General features: G+C 42.3%; 1 long non-coding RNA gene across 1 annotated transcript; it reads right to left on the bottom strand.

Annotated features, from left to right (window-relative positions):
• Positions 1 to 14,003: 14,003 nt before the first annotated feature.
• Positions 14,004 to 18,678, bottom strand: LOC106600631 (uncharacterized). The gene is made up of 3 exons (XR_001327866.3): positions 17,508 to 18,678; positions 17,135 to 17,255; positions 14,004 to 16,657 (listed from the first exon to the last, which is right to left on the bottom strand). It is a non-coding gene; the product is annotated as an uncharacterized LOC106600631 (long non-coding RNA).
• Between the last annotated feature and the right edge of the window lie 8,272 nt (positions 18,679 to 26,950).

Here is a 26,950-nt window from a genome sequence, read left to right as displayed (position 1 = left end):
CTTTGGGGGGCCGCACAGCCCTCCATGTGCTCGCCAGAGGTAGCCTGACTGCCATTAGGTACCGAGATGAGATCCTCAGACCCCTTGTGAGACCATATGCTGGTGCGGTTGGCCCTGGGTTCCTCCTAATGCAAGACAATGCTAGACCTCATGTGGCTGGAGTGTGTCAGCAGTTCCTGCAAGAGGAAGGCATTGATGCTATGGACTGGCCCGCCCGTTCCCCAGACCTGAATCCAATTGAGCACATCTGGGACATCCTGTCTCGCTCCATCCACCAACGCCACGTTGCACCACAGACTGTCCAGGAGTTGGCGGATGCTTTAGTCCAGGTCTGGGAAGAGATCCCTCAGGAGACCATCCGCCACCTCATCAGGAGCATGCCCAGGCGTTGTAGGGAGGTCATACAGGCTCGTGGAGGCCACACACACTACTGAGCATCATTTTGACTTGTTTTAAGGACATTACATCAGTTGGATCAGCCTGTAGTGTGGTTTTCCACTTTAATTTTGAGTGTGACTCCAAATCCAGACCTCCATGGGTTGATAAATTGAATTTCCATTGATTATTTTTGTGTGATTTTGTTGTCAGCACATTCAACTATGTAAAGTAAGAAGTATTTAATAAGATTATTTCATCCATTCAGATCTAGGATGTGTTATTTTAGTGTTCCCTTTATTTTTATGAGCAGTGTATTTTGTGAAGTGCACCAGTTCCTCTTGCAGCAAAGCACCCCCACAACATGATGCTGCCACCCCTGTGCTTCACGGTTGGGATGGTGTTCTTCGGCTTGCAAGCATTCCCCTTTTTCCTCCAAACATAACAATGGCCATTATGGCCAAACACTTATATTTTGTTTCATCAGACCAGAGTACATTTCTCCAAAAAGTACGATCTTTGTCCCCATGTGCAGTTGCAAACCATGGTCTGGCTTTCTTATGGCGGTTTTGGAGCAGTGGCTTCTTTCTTGCTGAGCGGCGTTTCAGGTTCTGTCGATATAGGACTTGTTTTACTGTGGATATAGATACTTTTGTACCTGTTTCCTCCAGCATTTTCAAAAGGTCCTTTGCTGTTGTTCTGGGATTGATATGCACCCTTTGCACCAAAGTACGTTCATCTCTAGGAGACCGAACGCGTCTCCTTCCTGAGCGGTATGACGACTCCGTGGTCCCATGGAAATTGCTACTAAGGATGAACCAGATTTGTGGAGGTCTACAATTTGTTTTCTGAGGTCTTGGCAGATTTATTTAGATTTTCCCATGTTGTCAAGCAAAGAGGCACTGAGGTTGAAGGTAGGCCTTGAAATACATCCACAAGTACACCTCCAATTGACTCAAATTATGTCAATTAGCCTATCAGAAGCTTCTAAAGCCATGACATTTTCCGGAGTTTTCCAAGCTGTTTAAAGGCACAGTCATTTCATCGAGTTTAAACAGTACAGCAAAAATGGTACTTACAGAGTGCATCAAACATGATTTAGACCTTGTTTATGAAAAACTGTTTATTTCTGTATTTCATGTTTGCTACTTGCTGAAAAGTGTTAAATATGTTACTTTCATCGAGTTTAAACATTACAGCAAAAATGGTCCTTACAGAGTGATTCAAACATGATTTAGACCTTGTTTATGAAAAACTGTTTATTTCTGTTTTTCATGATTGCCACTTGCTGAAAAGTGTCAACAATGTTCCTTTCATCGAGTTTAAACAGTACAGCAAAAATGGTACTTACAGAGTGCATCAAACATGATTTAGACCTTGTTTATGAAAAACTGTTTATTTCTGTATTTCATGATTGCAATTTGCTGAAAAGTGTCAACAAGAGGGCCAGAGGGTTTCTCTGGTCTCTGCTCCTCCCGTTACGGGGTCTGAGACGCCAAAGCTTCCCACCATTAGCTCTGACAAATTGAAAACCCTAGTCATTGGTGACTCCATTACCCGCAGTATTAGACTTATCGCTGGTTGAAAACTGTTTTCTGTCCCTCCCAAAAGATAGAATTTGTAGATAATTGGACTCACAAACAGAACCAAGCCTGGCCTGTTCAGGAGTGACAGACTCCATCCTAGCTGGAGGGAGGCTCTCATCTACGAACATAGACGGGGCTCTAACTCCCCTAGCTCCACAATGAAATAGGGTGCAGGCCAGGCAGCAGGCTGTTAGCCAGCCTGCCAGCTTAGTGGAGTCTGCCACTAGCACAGTCAGTGTAGTCAGCTCAGCTATCCCCATTGAGACCGTGTCTGTGCCTCGACCTAGGTTGGGCAAAACTAAATATGGCGGTGTTCGCCTTAGCAATCTCACTGGAATAAAGACCTCCTCCATTCCTGCCATTATTGAAAGAGATTGTGATACCTCACATCTCAGAATAGGGCTACTTAATGTTAGATCCCTCACTTCCAAGGCAGTTATAGTCAATTAACTAATCACTGATCATAATCTTGATGTGATTGGCCTGACTGAAACATGGCTTAAGCCTGATGAATTGACTGTGTTAAATGAGGCCTCACCTCCTGATTACACTAGTGACCAAGTCCCCCGTGCATCCCGCAAAGGCGGAGGTGTTGCTAACATTTACGATAGCAAATTTCAATTTACAAAAAGAAACAACGTCTTCGTCTTTTGAGCTTCTAGTCAGGAAATCTATGCAGCCTACTTTTTTATAGCTACAGTTTACAGGCCTCCTGGGCCATATACAGCGTTCCTCACTGAGTTCCCTGAATTCCTATCGGACCTTGTAGTCATGACAGATAATATTCACATTTTTGGTGACTTTAATGTTCACATGAGAAAGTCCACAGACCCACTCCAAAAGGCTTTCAGAGCCATCATCGACTCAGTGGGTTTTGTCCAACATGTCTCCGGACATACTCACTGCCACAGTCATACTCTAGACCTAGGTTTGTCCCGTGGAATAAATGTTGTGGATCTTAAAACTTCTTAGGGATAGGGGGCAGTATTCGGAAGTTCGGATGACTGAGTTGCCCAAAGCAAACTACCTGTTACTCAGGCCCAGAAGCTAGGATATGCAAATAAGTGGTAGTATTGGATAGAAAACACTTTGAAGTTTCTAAAACTGTTAGAATAATGTATGTGAATATAACATAACTGATATTGCAGGCAAAAACCTGAGGAGAATCTACCCGGAATTTATTTTTTTGAGGTCACCACCCACTGAAATGCCTGTCAACGGGAAAATCAAAGGAAATCCTCGCAGATTGCAGTTCCTATGGCTTCCACTAGATGTCAACAGTCTTTTTAGAAAGGGTTTCAGGCTTGTTTTTTGAAAAATGAGCTATAATTTGTAGTTTTTCAAGGTGGCTCTCATTTGGACTGTAGTCTAGTGGCACGCATGGATGATGGCGTGCATTTCGTTATTTATCTCCGGTATTGAACACACTATTCTCCGTCTTAAATTTTATCGTTTATTTACATATTAGCGTACATGAGAATTGAATAGAAATGTTGTTTGACTTGTTTGGACGAAGTTTATTGGGATTCCTTTGTATGCATTTAGAACGAGGGGAACAGGTGGATTGCTGAATCAAGCGCGTCAACTAAAATGTCTTTTTTGGGATATAAAGAAGGACTTTAGCGAACAAAACAACCATTTGTTATGTAGCTGGGACCCTTGGGATTGCAACCAGAGGAAGATCTTCAAAGGTTTTTTATCGCTATTTCTGACTTTTGTGATGCCTCTGCTGGTTTGGAAAATGTTTTTAATGCTTTGTACGCGGGGCGCTGTCCTTAGATAATCGCATGGATTAACAAGAAGTTAAGCTTTTAAATGATGTATGACACTTGTTTTTTCATGTTTTTTTGTATTTTGAATTTCGCGCTCTGCAATTTCACCGGATGTTGTCGAGGTTGGGCGCTAGCGGCACGTCTAGCCCAAAGAGGTTTTAATGTTTTTCCTCAAAGTCCTGGAATATCGGACCACCATTTTATTACGTTTGCAATCGCAACAAATAATCGCAACAAATAATCAGACCCCGACCAAGGATCATCAAAAGTCGTGCTATAAATTCTCGGACAACCCAAAGATTCCTAGATGCCCTTCCAGATTCCCTCCGCCTACCTAAGGACGTCAGAGTACAAAAATCAGTTAACCACCTAACTGAGGAACTCAATTTAACCTTGCGCAATACCCTAGATGAAGTCGCATTTGTCATAAGAAACTGGTATACAGAAAATATCCAAGCTCGGAATCAAGCTTCCAGAAAACATGAACGGAAATGGCGCTACACCAAACTGGAAGTCTTCCGACTAGCTTGGAAAGACAGTGCCGTGCAGTATTGGAGAGCCCTCACTGCTGCTTGATCATCCTATTTTTCCAACTTAATTGAGGAAAATAATAACAATGCAAAATGTATTTTGATACTGTCGCAAAGCCAATTAAAAAGCAGCATTCCCCAAGAGAGGATGGCTTTCACTTCAGCAGTGATAAATTCTTGAACTTCTTTGAGGAAAAGATCATGATCAATAGAAAGCAAATTACGGACCCCTCTTTAAATCTGCATATTCCTCCAAAGCTCAGTTGTCCTGAGTCTGCACAACTCTGCCAGGACCTAGGATCAAGGGAGACACTCAAGCGTTTTAGTACTATATCTCTTGACACGTTGATGAAAATAATTATGGCCTCTAAACCTTCAAGCTGCATACTGGACCCTATTCCAACTAAACTACTGAAAGAGCTGCTTCTTGTGCTTGGTCCTCCTATGTTGAACATAATAAACGGTTCTCTATCCACCGGATATGTACCAAACTCACTAAAAGTGGCAGTAATAAAGCCTCTCTTGAAAAAGTCAAACCTTGACCCAGTTTTTTATATTTTCTATCAGCCTATATCAAATCTCCCAATTCCTCTCAAACATTTTAGAAAAAGCTGTTGCAACTCACTGCCTTTGTAATAAAGATAATCTAACGTTTTACCTAATGATATATAAGGAGGGCATTTGCACAACATGTTTACCAACAGCACACAACAAAATTCCAGAGACATATTGAGCAACCAACTGATACCAATCACGACCACACCTAGAGACAGATGGCTGACTTAAGCCCTAGCCACACGAACTGACCACTGGTGTAAAGAACAACATTCCATGAATATCGCAAAGCACCCAGACACGAATTACCAGAAATACACACACACACACACACTTAGGTGTGTTGGACTCCGAGGACAAAGGACACTGCCAAGGGCCAATGGGAAGTCGACACCACCTGGAGAGTGGACCGTCCCTCCACTCATCTACCAGTCAGGAGAGCGGACCTACTAGACTCAACGTCAACACACTGTTATTTAATTGTATAAATTGGATGTACACTATGTTTCGGGGCTCTCTCTTCTGCTAGTTCCCTAAGAGCTAAACGAAGGAGTCCGTGCACGCTCAGCCAAATATCTTTGTCTCATAATAAACTGCCTTACTATAAACTGAATCCACCTGGTACAGCGTCTTGACTTGGTCTCCTTCTCAAGTAATTGATCATCAACACCTTCCTGAAGACAAACAATGTTTACGAAACGCTTCAGTCTGGTTTTAGACCCCATCATAGCACTGAGACTGCACTTGTGAAGGTGGTAAATGACCTCATGCTCCTAGATCTTAGTGCTGCTTTTGATACCATCGATCACCACATTCTTTTGGAGAGATTGGAAACCCAAATTGGTCTACACGGACAACTTCTGGCCTGGTTACGATCTTATCTGTCGGAAAAGATATCAGTTTGTCTTTGTGGATGGTTTGTCCTCTGACAAATCAACTGTAAATTTCGATGTTCCTCGAGGTTCCGTTTTATGACCACTATTGTTTTCACTATATATTTGATCTCTTGGTGATGACATTCGGAAACATAATGTTAATTTTCACTGCTATGCGGATGACACACAGCCGTACATTTCGATGAAACATGGTGAAGCCCCAGAATTGCCCTCCCTGGAAGCCTGTGTTTCAGATGTAAGGAAGTGGATGGCGGCAAATGTTCTACTTTTAAACTCGGACAAAACAGACATGCTTGGTCTAGGTCCCAAGAAACAAAGAGATCTTCTGTTGAATCTGACAATTAATCTTGAAGGTTGTACAGCCATCTCAAATAAAACTGTGAAGGACCTCAGCGTTACTCTGGACCCAGATCTCTATTTTGAAGGACAGCTTTTTTCCATTTACATTACATTGCAAAGATCAGAAACTTTCTGTCCAAAAATGATGCAGAAAAATGTATCCATGCTTTTGTCACTTCTAGGTTAGACTACTGCAATGCTCTAATTCCGGCTACCCGGGTAAAGCACTGAATAAACTTCAATTAGTGATAAACACGGCTGCTAGAATCTTGACTAGAACCAAAAAATGTGATCATATTACTCCAGTGCTAGCCTCTCTGCACTGGCTTCCTGTTAAGGCAAGGGCTGATTTCAAGGTTTTACTGCTAACCTACAAAGCATTACATGGGCTTGCTCTACCTACAGTTGAAGTCGGAAGTTTACATACACTTAGGTTGGAGTCATTAAAAGTCTTTTTTCAACCACTCCACAAATTTCTTGTTAACAAACTATAGTTATGGCAAGTCGGTTAGGACATCTACTTTGTGCATGACACAAGTAATTTTTCCAACAATTGTTTACAGACAGATTATTTCACTTATAATTCAGTGTATCACAATTCCAGTGGGTCAGAATATTACATACACTAAGTTGACTGTGCCTTTAAACAGCTTGGAAAATTCCAAATTATGTCATGGCTTTAGAAGCTTCTGGTAGGCTAATTGACATCATTTGTGTCATTTGGCGGAGTAGCTGTGGATGAATTTCAATGTGTAGACCTCCACAAGTCTGGTTCATCCTTGGGAGCAATTTCCAAATGCCTTAAGGTACCACGTTCATCTGTACAAACAATAGTACACAAGTATAAACACCATGGGACCACACAGCCGTCATACCGCTCAGGAAGGAGATGCTTTCTGTCTCCTAGAGATGAATGTACTTTGGTGCGAAAAGTGCAAATCAATCCCAGAACAACAGCAAAGGACCTTGTGAAGATGCTGGAGGAAACAAGTACAAAAGTATCTATATCCACAGTAAAATGAGTCCTATATCGATATAATCTGAAAGGCTGCTCAGCAAGGAAGAAGCCACTGCTCCAAAACCGCCATAAAGAAAGCCAGACTACGGTTTGCAACTGGACATGGGGCCAAAGATCGTACTTTTTGGAGAAGTGTCCTATGGTCTGATGAAACAAAAATAGAACTGTTTGGCCATAATGACCATCGTTATGTTTGGAGGAAAAAGGGGGAGGCTTGCAAGCCGAAGAACACAATCCCAACCGTGAAACGCGAGGGTGGCAGCATCATGTTGTGGGGTGCTTTGCTGCAGGGGGGACTGGTGCACTTCACAAAATAGAATAGAACATTTTGTGGATAAATTGAAGCAACATCTCAAGACGTCTGTCAGGAAGTTAAAGCTTGGTTGCAAATGGGTCTTCCAAATGGACAATGACCCCAAGCATACTTCCAAAGTTGTGGCAAAATGGCTCAAGTACAACAAAGTCAAGGTACTGGAGTGGCCATCACAAAGCTCTCACCATAATCCTATACAAAATTTGTGGGCCGAATTTAAAAAGCGTGTGCGAGCAAGGAGGCCTACAAACCTGACTCAGTTACACCAGCTCTGTCAGGAGGAATGGGCCAGAATTCACCCAACAATGTTTGAAGCTTGTGGAAGGCTACCCGACACGTTTGACCCAAGTTTAACAATTTAAAGGCAATGCTACCAAATACTAATTGAGTGTATGTAAACCTCTGACCCACTGGGAATGTGATGAAAGAAATAAAAGCTGAAATAAATCATTCTCTCAACTAATATTCTGACATTTCACATTCCTAAATAAAATGGTGATCCTAACTGACCTAAGGGAATTTTTACTCGGATTAAATGGCAGCAAGTGTGAAAAACTGAGCTTAAATGTATTTGACTAAGGTGTATGTAAATTTCCGACTTCAACTGTATCGTTCCATTTTGGTCCTGCCGTACACACCTACATGTACGCTACAGTCACAAGACGCAAGCCTCCTTACTGTCCCTAGAATTTCTAAGCAAACAGCTGGAGGCAGGGCTCTATCCTATAGAGCTCCATTTTAATGTAATGGTCTGCCTATCTATGTGAGAGACACAGACTCGGTCTCAACTTTTAAGTCTTTATTGAAGACTCATCTCTTCAGTAGGTCCTATGATTGAGTGTAGTCTGGCCCAGGGGTGTGAAGGTGAACGGAAAGGCACTGGAGCAACAAACCACCCTTGCTGTCTCTGCCTGGTTAGTTCCCCTCTCCACTGGGATTCTTTGTCTCTAACCCTATTACAGGGGCTGAGTCACTGGCTTACTGGTGCTGTTCCATGCCATCCCTAGGAGGGGTGCGTCACTTGAGTGGGTTGAGTCACTGACGTGATCTTCCTGTCCGTGTTGGCGCCCCCCCTGGGTTGTGCCGTGGAGGAGATCTTTGTGGGCTATACTCGGTCTTGTCTCAGGATGGTAAGTTGGTGGTTGAAGATATCCCTCTAGGGGTGTGGGGGCTGTGCTTTGGCAAAGTGGGTGGGTTATATCCTGCCTGTTTGGCCCTGTCCGGGGGTATCGTTGGACGTGGCCACTGTATCTCCCGACCCTTCTTGTCTCAGCCTCCAGTATTTATGCTGCAGTAGTTTATGTGTCGGGGGGCTAGGGTCAGTATGTTATATCTGGAGTATTTCTCCTCTCTTATCCGGTGTCCTGTGTGAATTTAAGTATGCTCTCTCTAATTCTCTCTCTCTTTCTCTCTTTCTCTCTTTTTCTTTCTTTCTCTCTTTCTCTCTTTCTTTGTCATGTCCTGACCAGTAAAGGGGCTGTTTGTTATTGTAGTTTGGTCAGGACGTGGCAGGGGGTGTTTGTTTAGGGTGTTTCGGGGTTGTTTGGGTTATGTTCTATGTCAGTGTATTTCTATGTTATTTCTAGTTGGTCTATTTCTATGTGGTGTTTATTGGGTTGACCTTCAATTGGAGGCAGCTGCTTCTCATTGCCTCTGATTGAATGTCCTCTTTATAGGTGTGTTTGTTCTATGGGGGTTTGTGGGTAGTTATTTCCTGGTTTAGTGTTTCTTGCACCTGACGGGACTGTTTGGAATCGTTTGTTTTGTATACATGTTTATTTTTTTTTCCTTCTTCAAATAAAAAAAGAAGATGAGTATAGATTTTTCCGCTGCGTTTTGGTCCACTCCTTACGACAATCGGGACTTTCTTTCTCTCTCTTGGAGGACCCGAGCGCTAGGACCATGCCTCAGGACTACCTGGCCTGATGACTCCTTGTTGTCCCCAGTCCACCTGGCCATGCTGCTGCTCCAGTTTCAACTCTTCTGCCTGCGGCTATGGAACCCTGAACTGTTCACCGGACGTGCTACCTGTCCCAGACCTGCTGTTTTCAACTCTCTAGAGACAGCAGGAGCGGTAGAGATACTCTGATATGATTGGCTATGAAAAGCCAACTGACATTTACTCCTGAGGTGCTGACCTGTTGCACCCTCGACAAACACTGTGATTATTATTATTTGACCCTGCTGGTCATCTATGAATATTTGAACATCTTGGCCATGTTCTGTTATAATCTCCACCCGGCACAGCCAAAAGAGGACTGGCCACCACTCATAGCCTGGTTCCTCTTGGTTTCTTCCTAGGTTCTGGCCTTTCTAGGGAGTGTTTCCTTGCCACCGTGCTTCTACACCTGCATTGCTTGCTGTTCGGGGTTTTAGGCTGGGTTTCTATACAGCACTTTGTGACATCAGCTGGGGCTTTTTCAATACATTTGATTGATTGATTTAGTTTAGCCTAGTTGTGGTTTGGATGAGAAAGACCATTTAGTCAAATCAAATCAAACTTTATTTGTCACATGCGCCGAATACAACAAGTGTAGACATTACTGTGAAATGCTTACTGTGCCGGGGTACAGGTTAATTGAGGCAATTTGTACATGTAGGTAGGGGTGAAGTGACTGTGCATAGATAATAAACAGCGAGTAGCAGCAGTGTACAAACAAATGGGGGTAGTCAATGTAATAGTCCGGTGGCCATTTGATTAATTGTTCAGCAGTCTTATGGCTTGGGGGTAGAAGCTGTTAAGGATACTTTTGGTCCTAGACTTGGTGCTCCAGTACCGCTTGCCGTGCAGTAGCAGAGAAAACAGTACATTTTTTGTTTTAACCTTTATTTAACTAGGCAAGTCAGTTAAGAACAAATTCTTATTTACAATGATGGCTAGGAACAGTGGGTTAACTGCCTTGTTCAGGGGCAGAACAACATATTTTTACCTCGTCAGCTCAGGGATTCGATCTAGCAATCTTTCGGTTACTGGAACAACACTCTAACACTCTAGCCACTAGGCTACCTACTGCCCCAACCCTATGACTTGGCTGTCTGGAGTATCTGAAAATGTTATGGGCTTTCCTCTGACACCGCCTATTATATAGGTCCTGGATGGCAGGAAGCTTGGCCTCAGTGATGTACTGGGCTGCACTACAGCGTTCAACAACACATGTATAAAGATGTGAAATGTCACATGTGAAGTGTTAAAAAACACCTGTTTTCAGATGTAAAATGTCAGTATTAAGTACCCTGCGACCAGTAAATTAGAGGTAGTTTCGTGAGCTAATGCTAACTAGCTTTAGCGCAATGACTGAAAGTCTACAGGAACAGCTAACATTCCAGGAGTTCCTGTAGACTTCTAGCCATTGCACTAATGCTGGTTAGCATCAGATAACAAAAGTACCTCTAACTTCCTTCATACTGGATGCAGAGACTTAACATTTTTATCCACCAGTCCATCTGACCCCGGTGGGAATAAAGGGCTTCAGTGCCACAATCTCAAACTACATCCTTAATGTAATAAAATGTTCAAGTGTTAAAGTAATTACTTTTTTTGATTAATGTAATAAGTTGTTACATTAAGCAATGGTTATTACAACTTTTTTGATGAATAATGTAATAACTTCAACCGATCTGATCATGTAATAACATACACTGTTTGCCGTTTTTGTAAATTTTTCAGTAACTTACTATATTAATCAACAGTATGATACTGTATAAACTGATTACAGTAGATTACCATAGAATATGCAGTAAAATACTGTATATTTCTTTCATAGCACAATGTATGACCTTTCTGTAATTCCAACTGTAAAATACCGTAAATGTGATTTACAGTATTAATTATGGTGCATTGTGGGAAAATGTTGTGGGCAGGGAAAGAGTCTCTGGATCATTAACATATTATAAGGCGTGCCTTTTAAGAGGCTATATTTGTTGCATTCGGGAGTGAGAAGGCTGTACCCCCAAAGAATAGAGTAATATACTGTATTTGTGGAATTCCACAAATCTTGTCCTGAAAGGCTACAGTAACTTATTCTAATTCAGAATACACAACCATACTTAATTTTTGGATCACCAAAAACCTTTTGAACACATGGTATTGGATGGTATTGTTGTTTCTAACTCATTAACATATTTTGAGGCGTGTCTCTCAAGAGGCTATATTTGTTGCACCCATTAGTGAGAATGCTGTACCAATTGAATTTACATGTGGTATTGGTCCCCTTACAATGACTTTTAAACAGGAGACAGATCAAACCAGAAGCAAGTCTCAAACGTTTAATGGTTGTGTGGTTAGACATGTCCTTTTAATCTGTATTGCCCTGCAGTTGGCATGCTGGAATATATAATTATATATTTACTGTTATCAATGCTGAGTTTATTTTCCAATCAATTCAACAATCAAGTACTTATTTGTTGTTTAGCTGTACTGTAAATGATGGTGCATTGTGAAGAAATATTGTGGGAGGAGAAAGAATCGCTGGCTCATAAACCTAGTTTAAGGAATGCCTTGTAAGTGGCTATATTTGCTGTACCCGTTTGTGAGAGTCCTGTACCAATTTAAGTGTGGTGGTAGTACCTTGATATTTGCTCGAGTAGCTCAGAGAACCTGACGAGGATGAGGACTGCTGATTTCGAGCATCCTCTCGATGATGACAAGGATGATTCTGGCCCAGTGGGAGTGAGATTTGTGGAGAGAATGGATCCTCGTATTCTGGCTGATCCATATGTGGTGTCAGGTTGGGTGTTGAAGAGTTTGGGGACTGTTGAGTTGGTGAAAGTAACTCGAAGTGGACTAGTGATGATTTATTGTGTTTCTTTCATCCGAACCACATGACTTGCTTTGCTCTTCGGAGCAGGGGCCGTTGAAAGGAGTGATAACAGGGGTAGCATTAAGTGTTGAGGAGGATCAGCTGAAATGGAAGCTTCCTGGTGTTTGTGACACCTGCAGTTTGGTGTGACACAGACCTGGTGGAGACTGTGGGGAAACGGAGAAAACAATGTCTGTTCTGCTGAGTTTTGATGCAGTCTTTGCTCGACAATGTCAAGTTAGGATGTGTTAGTAATCCCTTGAGAGCCTTTGTTTCCCGAAAATACTACACTGTTTTAGGTGCCAAGCTTATCGTTATGTTGCAGCAGTGTGTAGGAGGGAGATTCCTTGATGTGGGAAGTGTGCAGGAGGACATGGGATGAAGTAATGTGTAGTATAGTTGGAGAAAGTTTTGTGTGTATACCGTAGGGGTGGCCATGGGGCTGGAGATCGGAGGTGTCCGGTGAGAGAAAGGCAGGTGGAGGTTGAAAGGGTCAGTGTAGTACAGAAAGTCTCATATGCTGAAGCCATGAAAGAGTGGTAAAAGGATTCCTGTTAGTAGGCAGAGCCCAATAGAGAGGGATGGGAATAATATGTTCTTCAGTAAGGAGGAGTGGAACGTAAATGCAACGTAAATCACAGAAAATAGAGGTTATGGTGGCAGTTGCAAAGAAGTACTTAGGATTGCGAGGTTTTACTGCAGAAGATTTGCAGGGGTGTTGCGTGGTAGTGGTCTGTCCTCCATGACCGTTGGCCTGGAGTAGGATTAGCTGTGGAACTGTGTTTCATTGCTCTGGCATCAAGTTACCATGAATATCTCAGTATTCTATTGGCACTATCCAGAGATAGTCAGAGATATATCATAAGATATATTGTTGTAATTCTTTGTCTTCTTCTTCTATAGTATTATGGCGGTCTGCAAACAAATGTTAGAAGTGTATGCCGCCACCTACTGTACAATCCATTATACTTGGTGTTGGATTCTAGCTTGAAATACTTACTATACTAGAAGTTAATGATTACATGTATAAGGAATGTATATGGTGATGTCAATGGAGTGAGGTTAAGTACTAGGGGTATGGAAGTAACTGAGTGAGGAAAAAGGTAATCACTTGGTTGCAGTCACTGATAAAGTTGGACAGCCGTGGATTAGGGAGGAGTGAGGAATGTGGGCCGAGGTCAGGTCAGGTCAGATGAAGAGAGAAGGAACAGTTTTATTACACACATCATTTAACTTCCTGCCTAGCAACAGAGATGTATTGACTGTCTAGATGTGCAAGGAGGAGACTCCGCCTAATAGGAGGGTATAAATACTTGTGCTGGAGGAAACATGTCTTTGTTTTTGCAGATGTTTAACCCATTTGGTGAATAAACTTGGTTTGAGCTTTGACTTGCTGTACGTTCGTTTTTTGGGGGGGTGTTCCTCTGCAAGATCCAAAGAAATACATGTTTTAGGGTAGGTTCCCATTAGGATAGGTCCCACACTGCAAAAACTGAAATCTAAGTAAGATTAAATATCTTAAATCAAGGCAATATATGCTTGTTTTTTGTCTGACAAGATATTTCTTCTTATCAGCCAGTTTTTATGTTGGAGCAATTCACTTGTTTCAAGCTTTTTGTCCTTAATTATCTTAATAAGATAATATAACTTGTTACTGAGAATGTATTACTGGTTCTGAGTAACTTAATGCTCGAAACTAGAATTACCAGAATTATAAAGCTGTTTGATCAACACCGACAAGTACAAAACCGCTTGTCAAAGTCAGAATTTCTTATTTCAAGCATCTTATCCTTTTCATCGCTTCACATATTAAGAACAGATAATGACCAAATGGAATTCCCTGTTTTATTGTCAATCTTACACACAGCACATAAATCATGTAGACAAAATACAGTACAGAGCAAAGACAGTACACTTTCATATCTGGAGAACACACTGAGTCATTTGAACTGTTGTACAATTCTATTACATCCCCAAGATGGTATTTGACTTGTACATAGGTTTGGCTCTTGTTGCTAATTTTGTAATAAGAGGTAAAATCAACCAGTGGCCTGTGCCTGAGGTGTGGGACCTCAACTTGATAAGCCATGACATTTCTATCAAAGTGTATAGTTTGAAATGGTTGATATTCCTAACAATAAAGCCTAGAATCAACAAGAAATATGTTTTTTTACCAGTCCAAATTCTGGCATATTACCATTAAGTACTTTGGCAAAGATCATGGACTTCTGAGTTATGTATTTATTAGAATGTATTACAAGCCCTTTGACTGATACAGCATGGTTCACTTCAGTCCCTCAATTTTCCACGCAAATATTGTAGATCTTTAACCTCTGGTCCCATCTCCCTTTCATTTTAAAATATTGGGTGCATTGAACTGTCAACATTTTGGCAGCTTTCATATATTTGGTTCTGATTGATCTAAGACTTGCAAATATTTTTTAAATGGAGCTTGGAAGCCCATTGTTTAAGGAAACAATGTTTAGACTCGAACCGCACACACATATGTCTAACCATTGGACCCAATGACTTTATCTGTGATGGCAAATGTATTATATAATGCTGTTTAGGTGTAACATTGCAGTCTGGAAAAAGCTCCTTTCAATGCTTCAAATGATTTTCAATGAGTAACTTCAACCTAGACACAGTCACAATGGAAAGAACAGGTGCAAATACTATCTGTACAGTCTCTATTTGCTCAATTATCGGTCGTATATATGCATTGACTTCCAAACTCTCCAAAACAAATGGCAATATCTTTAGCAGGACAAGCATTTGCCCAGATGACTGTTTTAGTTAACCATCACTTGACGTTAATGTACTAACAGAAATTGGGGATGGAAGATCTCTAACATCTAGAGGGGAATAAGGGAAACCAAGAATATCAGAATTCACTGAGTCCAGATCAATATGTCCTGACGCAACAAGATGATTCAAAACACATTTGATTTCCAATGGGGCTATACCCTCCCTTATTACATGCATAATGTCTTGCGGAGTTTGTTGTATGATATCAAAAGGCTGGGAATTCAACTAACTTGCTCCTTCTATTGATCCCATATGTTGTTCTCAGGCTGTTGCGAAGCAAGTCAGTCTGTCCCTTTTCTATTTCATCACACTGTCTGACATGCTTCTCCAATGTCCTTTTAGTATATGCATCCTCATTGAAGTGTAACTGCATGTCCTCAAAAGAACACTCAGTGTCTGCATTTACTGTAGGCAAAGCCCACACTCTCTTTGAACCGTGCTAGTTCATGTTGTGCCAGGGTGTCTCCACAGAAAGAGACCATGGCACCATATATCGTTTTCTCTCCGTTAATAGTTAGCATTTTAACCCCACTGTACAATGCATCCATGTCTTCCTTGACTCTATTCAATATTACATCTACACCTGATTGACGGAGGTCTGCTGATCTAGCCATGGCAAGAAGCCTGATAGCAGCCAGTTTAGACCTGTATTTTGGATTTATATTTCCTAGGGTGTAGTACACCATTAACAACTTGTTTTTTGATGCAAAGGATCCTAGTGGATTACAGATTTCTATTTGTGTATTTGTGTACAGAACAATCTGCAATGCATTTGGCTACTCTGAAATTAAGGGATGTGATTTTAGAAGAGCACCATCAACAATGTCATGAAAAAAACTTTCCCTGCACATCTGGGGTCCCTTTTCAACCATAGACAAAATCCTAGGGTGTGATAAGAACTGTTCTAGACTTTTGACTAATGGTACGTAATAAAATAATTTGTCTTTGATGAAAATGTATTTTGATCCTCCACATTTCTTTCTTTATTTTTTATTTTTTTCTCCCCAATTTCGTGGTATTCAATTGGTAGTAGTTACAGTCTTGTCTCATCGATGCAACTCCCGTACGGACTCGGGAGAGGCGAAGGTCGAGAGCCATGCGTCCTCTGAAACACAAACCAACCAAGCCTCACTGCTTCTTGACACAATGCACATCCAACCCGGAAGCAAGCCGCATCAATGAGTCGGAGGAAACACTGTACACCTGGCGACCTGGTCAGCGTGCACTGCGCCCGGCCCGGCACAGGAGTCGCTAGTGCGCGATGAGACAAGGATATCCCTGCCGGCCAAACCCTCCCTAACCCGGACGACGCTGGGCCAATTGTGCGCTGCCCCATGGGCCTCCCGGTCGCAGCCGGCTACGACAGAGCCTGAGCTCGAACCCGATCCTCCACACTTCATCCTGCATATGGTTCAAGCAATTGGAGTTTCCTACGCTTCCAAACAGCTAAACTGCTTCTTAATAACACTGTCCTGTCTAAATGTTGTTGCAACGCCAGCAAGAGGGTCAATGAAATTGTCAAATATATCCATTGCATCTTTTTCAAGTTGACCTGATGTGCTTCCTGAAAATTCTTCTTTACCACTGCCTCCATCTGCTTCCTGAGGTTGTCCAATAGTGATGATTGATACTGCTGTACCCCAGCAACAATGTCATTCACGACTTTCTGAAAATGAGAGAGAGAGAGAGAGAGAGAGAGTGGGGGATGTCATCAATCATGGAGGTTGGAACACACCATCATATATACCTATGATATTCAGATTTGCTTATGGCATATTCATTAACATAAGGGATCAACAGTAACCTAGCTCTGAGAATGAACTCAACCATCACTGAACCACTACAAAATGCTCTGCATAATGTAACATACTAAATGCTGTGCTCTGTTCAGAAAAAGCATCTTACCTGTGAGAGACGATGCTAGGCTCAAAGCATTTATCACAAAAGCAGTGGCATGTGTTGTCAGACCCTAAAATAATGTTGACATTGAATGTAGTATCCTGAGGCTGGACATTCCTAGTTCATGACAAGTATAATCTTTGTGTGATGCTTGCGAAGACTGACTATGAATGATATTAGTAAATCTAAGTACTTAAACAAATATGGTCAATATCAGTAGATTGCCACCAACCAAGTAACTTACTTGTTGCACTGTGACAGATCTGTTGGTCAATGCCCCTTTGCCTTTCATCTGAGTCAGATGTATTGAGTTGCTGATCAGTGATGCTGGAGTTAGCTAGAAGCTGATCGGGTTGAATGTTGTCCTGTGTACCACACATCAAAGAAACAGACTATTATTTGAAATTGTATTTAGTTTCACCAATAGAGCTATTTAAGTGTTTTGTTACTATTTATCATTGATTATTTTCACATTAACCCAGCTTTAGCCATAAGAGTCATTATAGTTAAATTATCGAATAGCCTATGGACAGTATGACTTTGGTCTGTGTATCGTCCGTTCATTAAATAATTTTAAAAATCCATAGAACAAAAAAAAATGCTAGCTAGCTTCTTACTTGTTCTGGTGGTACTTGGCTTTCCTCTGATGGCTGTTCATCTGGTCGGGTGCCTTCAAGTAGGTTTTGAAGGTGGTTTCTCTTTACATGATGATGATAGAAGGAATTGTACACTCTACATTCCTCAGTGCATCCGTCAATACCACAGAGCAACCAGAAATCAGGGCTGCGACTGTGCAATCTATTGATATGGCTCAATAACAGTTTCAATGGAAAAAGTAATAAAAACGCAGCAGATAATGCACCGCCAAAGCATCTTGAACGTTACTAAAAGCAAACGCAGTAAAACGTTCCCACTGCTTTCGATGAAAAGGACAGAAAGAACTGAAAATGATGTTCACAGGTATACATAATACGACCAAGTCATTTGATTGGAGTAGAGTACAACAGCATTGGGACTTTTAACTATATATGTATCACTCCACTTTACAGCTGTTCTAATAACCGTTAATTACATTAACGATTGTTATCGATCTTAAATTGTAACAAACTTCGCACTGCAAAGATGAACATGTTTCCACAAATAACATTTGATGAATGGTCGTCAGGAGAGGACGGTAACGTGTAGACCTACATAAAGTAGCAGTAGCAAGCTAGTGTGGAGGAAAATGTATATGTGGTGCTTGGCAACAGTCCAGTCCCAGACCAGTTGGGGAACTATGTGTGTTGGCGGAGCCAAATAAATGATGAAATAAATAAACAAATCATAATCTGTTGTCGCTTATTACTGTTAACTAATAAATTGCGTTTGTAGAACTGTTGTATAAAAGCAATATCACACTCGAGGTCCTGCTGTTATATTGAATATTATTATCTTCGGACTGCGGCCTCGTACCTAAGACCGAATCACAGCCGTGCTGATATTCAGCACTCCCACTCGTGTGATATTGCTTAACTGACGTACGTTGTCACATTATCTAGCTACATAAAGGAGACCTATAACTAAAAAGTCAAAGATGGTCCAAATATTTGAGGCATCTAACAACACCATGAATGAAGATGGAATGGATGACACATGTCCAGGCATGAATCATATATCAACCGCAGTATTAAAAGGTAATGTTCATTTGTTTATACCCGTCTACCTTTCTCCTTAGCAAGCTAACGTTAGCTAACGTTCATTTGAATTGGAAAGTTGGCAAACCAAGTATGCTAATTTTTACTAGGTAATATTGACTGTTAGCAGTTAATGACTGACACCATCGATTATTTAGCTTCGCCGTCTTTGGCGCCCTTTCTATTGACAATAGAAAATAAATAGAAAGGGCGCCAAAGACTGCAAAGCCAAATTATCGATGGTGTCAGTCATTGTCTACAATCTTAGCTAGGCAAGCAAAGATTAACTACCTAAGATTTTCAATATGGGAGACAATTTAGCATTAACGTTAGTTTCATTAGTTTATACTATCTTTTGGTTTAAAGTAATTGACGTCAACGTTAATGATATACTGGTAGTCTAATTTTGTTAGCTAACATTAGCTAGCTTGGTAAATCATTCCTGCATTAACTGGAAATGGAAGACAGTATGCAAATGTATCATAACCTATATCAACCTGACACTTTGCGTCTATAAACTATGATTTAGCTGCTAATTACTTAACTATTTACCATGTGGTTAAATGTGTTTTTCAGCTGCTAATATAAGTACAGCCATGCTGCCCAGCCTCTCTAAGGAGGTTTTACGTGATCTCTTTCCCGGGCCAGAGCACTTCTTCAGAAGGAGAACCATTTGGAGATTTACTCATGGTGAAAATGAGGTAATGTTAGATTTTGACATTTGGAAGACATTTAATCTAACCATGCAGACAGTGTTTCCTGTTTTCAAAGTAGCATTTCCTGGTCATCAGTACAATACATGTATCTACAGATGTAGTTGTTTTGGTGTTTGCTGTTAGGTTGTTGTTACGGTGTGGTGTTCTTTTTTCTTTATAATTACCCTTGAATAAATGTATGTCTTATACAGGGCAAAGAATCAGACCTGTGTAGACCAGGCACCTCCTCTGGGACCTGTGATTTCAATTATTCTTAAATATTTTCTTTGTATCCAGACAAATTACTTGTTTTTAGTCTGAACGCACTAGGTTTAAGATATCTGTGCATTCTTTGAGACTAGATATTTTTACTTGTTAAAAAAATCTTGGCAAGCAACATTTTCTGTTGGCAGATTATTTTTCTTATTTTATATTTCCCTCAATTTATTGCTTTTTTTCTTGTTTTTGAGAGCTAACTTTTTGCAGTGCAAGTGGAGCTAGTTCTCTGCGAGATCTGTGAGTAACACTACAGTGTAGGATAGGTCCCTAGTGAGGGTATTCCCCTGCGAGATCCGTAAGAGGGACAGAAGTCCCAGCCACATTGGCCATGAAGCCATAGGGTGTATGTGTGTGTGAATGGATGTTTGAACATGATTGTAACGGTAGCAATAAAGAGAGAGGTTGGGTTAAGCCCTATTGCGGCAGCGAACCGTGACAGATTAGATGGAAATAGGAGGACTTTTTCCACATTTTGTTACATTACAGCCTTACACCAAAAATATTGGGGGAAAAATCCTCATCAATCTACACACAATGCCCCATAATGACAAAGCAAAAACAGGTTTTATACATTTTTGCAAATGTATTAACCTCTATGGGCCCACCTACTCAACAGCCAGTTGAATCCTGTGGCGCGTTATTCAAATCCTTAGATATGCTATTACTTCAATTTTTCAAAAATATGACTATTTTACACCATTTTAAAGATAAGACTCTCGTTAATCTAACCACACTGTCCGATTTCAAAAAGGCTTTACAACGAAAGCAAAACATTAGATTATGTCAGCAGAGTACCGAGCCAGAAATAATCAGACACCCATTATTCAAGCTAGCATATAATGTCACATAAACCCAAACCACAGCTAAATGTAGCACTAACCTTTGATGATCTTCATCAGATGACAACCCTAGGACATTATGTTATACAATACATGCATGTTTTGTTCAATCAAGTTCATATTTATATCAAAAAACAGCTTTTTACATTAGCATGTGACTAGCATGTGACTAGCATTCCCACCGAACACTGCCGGTGAATTTACTAAATTACTCACGATAAACGTTCACAAAAAGCATAACAATTATTTTAAGAATTATAGATACAGAACTCCTTTGTGCAATCGAGGTGTCCGATTTTAAAATAGCTTTTCGGTGAAAGCACATTTTGCAATATTCTCAGTAGATAGCCCAGCCATCACGGCTAGCCATTTAGACACCCACCAAGTTTAGCCCTGACCAAAGTCAGATTTACTATTACAAAAGTTTGATTACCTTTGTTGTCTTCGTCAGAATGCACTCCCAGGACTTCTACTTCAATAACAAATGTTGGTTTGGTCCAAAATAATCCATCGTTATATCCAAATAGCGGCGTTTTGTTCGTGCGTTCCAGACACTATCCGAAATGGTAAATCAGGGTTACGAGCATGGCGCAATTCGTGACAAAACATTTCTAAATATTCCATTAACGTACTTCAAAGCATGTCAACCGCTGTTTAAAATCCATTTTTATGCCATTTTTCTCGTAAAAAAGCGATAATATTCCGACCGGGAATCTCCGTTTAGGTAAACAGAGGAAAGAAAACAAAGCATTCGGTCGACGCGGGCACGCGCGTGAGTCTCACAGTACTGTAACCAGCCACTACCCAAACGCGCTACTTTTTTTCAGCCAGAGCCTGCAAAGCCACGATTCAGCTTTTTGCCGCCTTCTGAGAGCCCATGTGAGCCGTAGGAAGTGTCACGTAACAGCAGAGATCCTTTGTAATGGATAGAGATGGCAAAGAAGGCCAAGAAATGGTCAGACAGGGTACTTCCTGTACAGAATCTTCTCAGGTTTTGACCTGCCATTTGAGTTCTGTTATACTCACAGACACCATTCAAACAGTTTTAGAAACTTTGAAGTGTTTTCTATCCAAAGCCAATAATTATATGCATTTTCTAGTTACTGGGCAGGAGTAGTAACCAGATTAAATCGGGTACGTTTTTTATCCAGCCGTGTCAATACTGCCCCCTAGCCCTAACAGGTTAACCTGTTAGGGCTAGGGGGCAGCATTGACACGGCTGGATAAAAAACATACCCGATTTAATCTGGTTACCACTCCTACTCAGTAACTAGAATATGCATATACTTATTACATATGGATAGAAAACACCCTAAATTTTCTAAAACTGTTTGAATGGTGTCTGTGAGTATAACAGAACTCAAATGGCAGGTCAAAACCTGAGAGATTCCTTTACAGGAAGTGGCCTGTCTGACCATTTCTGGAACTTCTTTGCCATCTCTATCATTTACTAAGGATCTCTGCTCTAACGTGACACTTCCCACGTCGTCCATAGGCTCTCATAGCCCGGGAAAAAAGAGAATGTCGTCATTCCAGCCCCAGGCTGAAACACATTATCGCCTTTCTCAAGTGGCCCATCAAGAGACACTAGCTTATGCGCGTGACCCCGACCGCCCCCGCCTTTGGGATTTTTTCCTCTGTTTGCCGAAAAGGAGATTCCCTGTCGGAATTTTACCGCTTTTCTACGAGAAAAATGACGTAAGGGCTTGGAACTCCTCTGGGACCCCTACAGGTACTCCCAACAAATTGAAATGAATGTCCTCAACTTCTGTCCATGGGGCACTTCTTCGACTTCTTCCCCCACTTCTAGGGGAATTGATATGTCCTAGTAACTGATCAGCTGTAACATCCACAATAGTTAATGGTATGATCAGACTGGTAAGGGCACAAGTACCCTGCCAACTTCCCTTTAATATGGGCCACAGTTGCCTATTAGGCCCACACATCCACCATATATCTGCCCTGCCTTTCGTTTGGTGCTTGCCCTCCACTGGCCATGTTGAGTTCATAGTTACATTGGTTTTACAATATCCCAAAGGCAGATCCCCATAAATACGTCCCTGACCTGTACCAGTGATGCAGCTATAGTTACCTCCATACGTCCTTACTCCCCCTGGAGCTCTCAGTGGTGGGACCTCGGGGAAGACTAGATTCAATGAGTTACACAACGTGCTATTAGGCAGTACATCATAAAATCCCTCTAAAATACACAACCACCCTTCCCCTTCTTCAATGGCAAAAGGGTGGGTTGCTAACTCTGGTCTAGCCCTCCCACAGATTACACAGGCCCTTTTCTTTAATATCCTGGCAGTGTACCTCATATAGGCCAGCCACATATTCCCCCTCCCTTCATACCCTGTCTCGATACCCAGCTGGTCACTATCCGTAATATCCTTCACATTTACAACTCTTACCGGATTAGTTCCCTCAATTGTCTGTGGAGTGGCAGCACTTAACATGATGGGAGAGTCAGTGCTGTTCCCCCACCTCCTGGCATACCCATAAGGTGCCGAAGGGGTAACCCTTAACTCGTTGAGTCCCATAACATCATCCCCGGCTCGTGCACCTCCCAGCGTATAGGTCCCAGCATCTGAGGATTTCACATTCTGTATGGTTAGTAAGATTTCATCACCTTTACATGAGTTACTTTTCGTTCCTTGTACACCCCATATCATTGAAAACCTGTTTACTTTGGACACATCATTCAACGTATATGGGTAGCCTCTTCGCCACTCCCACAAGGTTCCCATATTGGTGATCATGTAATCCCAATATGGACACCATTTCCCTTCGCATAGGTACGTCTCTCGTTGTTTTGCATAAGGCACCAGTACATTACATTCCCCTGATTGTAGTCTAGGACAAATATCACCAATTCTTCTGGCCCCATTTCTCCAGGTCCATATTTGACATGGTTCTAGGGTCACAACTTGAGACTCCCCTTCCTCCAGAGTGATAACTATACCCCCTCTAGCCCTAACTATAACCCCCTTCAATATCCAAATCACCCAGAACACCCACAGCCCCCTCATTATTCTAACCTGTCGCTAAATCCTGCTGTACTTGGTCTAGAGTTCTCTCTGGGACAGTGTCTTTTGCACAGTGTGTTCTATGATACCACACGTCCTTCTTATGTGTGTTCACCCTTAGTGAGTGACTTGATACCTCCTTCACCTAGAACGGTCCTTCCCACCTTGGTTCCGTCCACTTCCTGGAGTGCACCTTTCCTCTCACCCAATCTCCCACCAGGATGTCTCTGTTCTCGTCTGTGGTTCCAACGGCAAGAGTGCGGATCTCCACCACCTGTTGGGACAGTCTTTCGACAAGAGAAATTAGCGCCTGCATGTAGTCTGTGTACCTGATTTTAGCAATGTCTAATCTAGGCAAACTCAAATTGTCTGCCGGCAGTCCTGGCATCCTACGTCCTGTCAACAGTTCATGGGGTGTGAGATGTGTATCTGAACCAGGTGAGTTTCTCATTGACATGAGGGCCAGAGGTAGCGCATCTATCCATTTCAACTTTGTCCCTGCTATAATCTTAGCCATTTTTCGTTTCAGAGATTGATTAGCCCTCTCTACCAAACCTTGCGATTGTGGGTGATACACTGACCCGAACTTGTGGGTGATCCCTAACGCCTGTTCTACCTCCCTCAGGTGCTCATTCTTGAAGTGGGTACCGTTGTCAGAACGGATCATTCGCGGGACTCCGAATCTTGGTATGAGGTCTCTTCTTAACCATTTGATGACTGCTTTAGCGTCTTCCCTCGCCGTAGGGATGGCTTCCACCCATCTGGTGAATCTGTCAACCATTACTAACAAGTATCTTTTTCCTTCCACTCGATTATCCTGCCCCATGTCGGTGAATTCGATACAAATGTCCTGAAATGGCGCATCAGGTATGGGAAAACTGCCTATCACTGCTCCCAGTGATATTTTGTTGTTGTAACTTCTGCACACTTCACAGCTTTCCGATATTTCCCTAGCCATGTCCATCATGTTTGGGTGATACCATGCCTTCTCAATCGCTTTTCCTACACTCTTCCAACCTCCATGTGCTTTCCCATGTTCCTCTCTAATGATTGACCTAAGGAGTTTGGCAGGCGCCACTATTTTTCCTGTGTTGGCCCTCCATATTCCTTTATGATCCCTTCTTGCTCCATGTCTGCTCCACACATTCTGTTCATAGACATCAGCTGCCTCCTGCAACTGTCTTACTGTATCTTCCGTTAGGTCCTCCTGGCTCTGGGCTGTCTGCTGCACCATCTGTTGAGCAGTGTAGCCTCCTGCTACCTTAGCTGCCAGGTCTGCTTGGTCATTTCCTTCTCTCACTCTTGTGCTCTCCTTGCTGTGTCCTTTACACTTCATGATTGCTACCCGTCCGGGCAACTTAATAGCCTCTATTAACTTCTGGACCTCCTGTTTGTGCTTAACCGGTTCATTTGAGCTGGTCAAAAACCCTCTTCTCATCCACTGTGGTCCATCAATGTGGGCAATGCCATGGGCATATGCAGAGTCTGTGTAAATATTCACTTATTTTCCCTGGCAGAGTTCCAGCGCTCTCCTTAGTGCTCTTAACTCAGCCAGCTGTGCCGAGGCTTCCGCTGGTCCCAGTTTCTCTGCTTCCAGCACTGTATAGTCACCGTTCTTGTCCTGTCTTACCACAGCATAGGCTGCTATGTTTCCTTCACCCGGGTCTTTTGACCTGTAGCAGCATCCATCCGTGAATAAACTCTCTTTTGCCCCTTCTAACGGGGTGTTTTCCAGATCCATTCGAATTTTTATTTGCTTTGCTGCTCTGTCTTTGCAAACATGCGGTTCACCTTCTCCCATTCCGTCAGTCATGTTGGTTTTCGTAGTGACATAGGTGATGTGTTTTGCTGTTATGGCTTTGGTGATATTAGATTTTCTTTTGCTGGAAAGAGTAAATAGTTTTGATCCAATGAACGCTGTTACCCCATGGTCAGTGTTGATTTCCAGTGGATGTCGCATCACGATGTGTGCAGTTTTTCCAATCGCTTTAGCCAGGGCAGCCAAATGCCTGGCACAATCAGTTTGTCCTGTTTCCATGTTATCCAATTTCGCACTATAGTAGTGCAGTACTCTCCTCTCCCCCTTTTGTTTCTGATACAGGACCGAATGGACATACCCATCCTGTTCAGAAACATCCAGAGAAAACGGGACCGTATAGTCTGGCAGGGACAAAGCTTCAACTTGGGCCAGGGCCTGTTTCAGTTGGATAAACGCCGTTTCTGCTTCCGTAGTCCATTTCAGAACACCCGCGAGGTTCCTGTTACCTGCTTCCCTCAAAATGCTCCTCAGTGGTTCCACTTTTAGACAGTATTCTGGGACATGCGTCCTACTATATCCCGTCAGACCCAGAAAAGACAACAGATGTTGAACTGTGGTAGGTTTAGGGTGTTCCAGAATAGACTTCCGTTGAGCCATGGAAACAGCCTGCCCTCTTCCAGATATCACCCTACCCAGAAACTGAATGGTTCTCCTGCCACACTGCACTTTCTCCCTTTTTACTTTGTATCCCTTTCTTGCCACAAGAGCAAGCAACGCTGCCGTTGCTTGTAAACAGGACTCCGCCGTAGGAGCCGCAAGTAGTAGGTCATCCACATATTGCAACAGCGTGACACCTTCTGGGAGGACCAGCTCCTCCAGGTGTTCCCTGAGGATGGAATTGAAGATTTCCGGAGAATCGCGGTAACCTTGTGGAATTCGAGAATAGGTGTACTGCTGCCCCCTGTAGGTGAACGCAAAGAGTGTCTGAGAGTCTTTATGCAAGGGTATGCAAAAAAATGCATTAGCCAAATCAACAACGGTAAACCAGTCCTGGTTAGGTGAAATATTCTGTAGTGCCAGATACGGGTCAGGAACTGGCCGAACATCTGGTAGGGTTACCTCGTTTATTGGTCTAAAGTCCTGCACCATCCTCCATTTACCCGTATCCCCTTTTTTCACAGGCAAAATAGGCGTGTTCCATTGTGAGACAGTAGGGTAGATAACTGCACTTGTTACCAGTCCCTCCAGCGTAGGCTCAATACCCCTTTCCTTTTCTTCACTTAATGGATATTGAGACCTCCATACCGGAACCGTCAATTTGGTGTCTTCTTTAACGGTGATAACTACAGGCTCGACATCCACCAGTCCCACATCCTCAGCACTGGTCGACCACAGGCTTCCGGGCAGGTTGGCAAATATGTTTGGGGTGTCGGGGTGGTCTGTCATCTCCCTCCCATGGTGCCTAGACCTTCTCACAACGTCAGGTTGTGATACGTCATCCACATTTAGCTTCACTCTCCAAACTTTGACACCATCCATAACAGCTCCCTCCATTCTGGGAATTTCTGTCTTTTCCCATTTTAGGTAGCTAGCCTTCCGTATTGCAGGTCCAAGTGACCTAGCCTCGTATCCAAACCCAACCATTAGGGTGACATGTGGGATTGATCCAGCATGTGAACCTTCGGTGAGAGCAAACCAGTTATCTTTAAGATCCATATCACCTTCCATTACCATGCAGCTTGTAGCCACACCTTCCTTGAGTATGTACATGTGGTTGCTAAGCACC

This window comes from Salmo salar, chromosome 03 (genome assembly GCF_965601325.2).
Source record: "Salmo salar chromosome 03, fSalSal1, whole genome shotgun sequence".
Lineage (NCBI taxonomy): Eukaryota > Metazoa > Chordata > Actinopteri > Salmoniformes > Salmonidae > Salmo > Salmo salar.
Note: the sequence above shows the minus strand (reverse complement) of the source record. Positions and strands in the feature narration are given on the sequence as shown.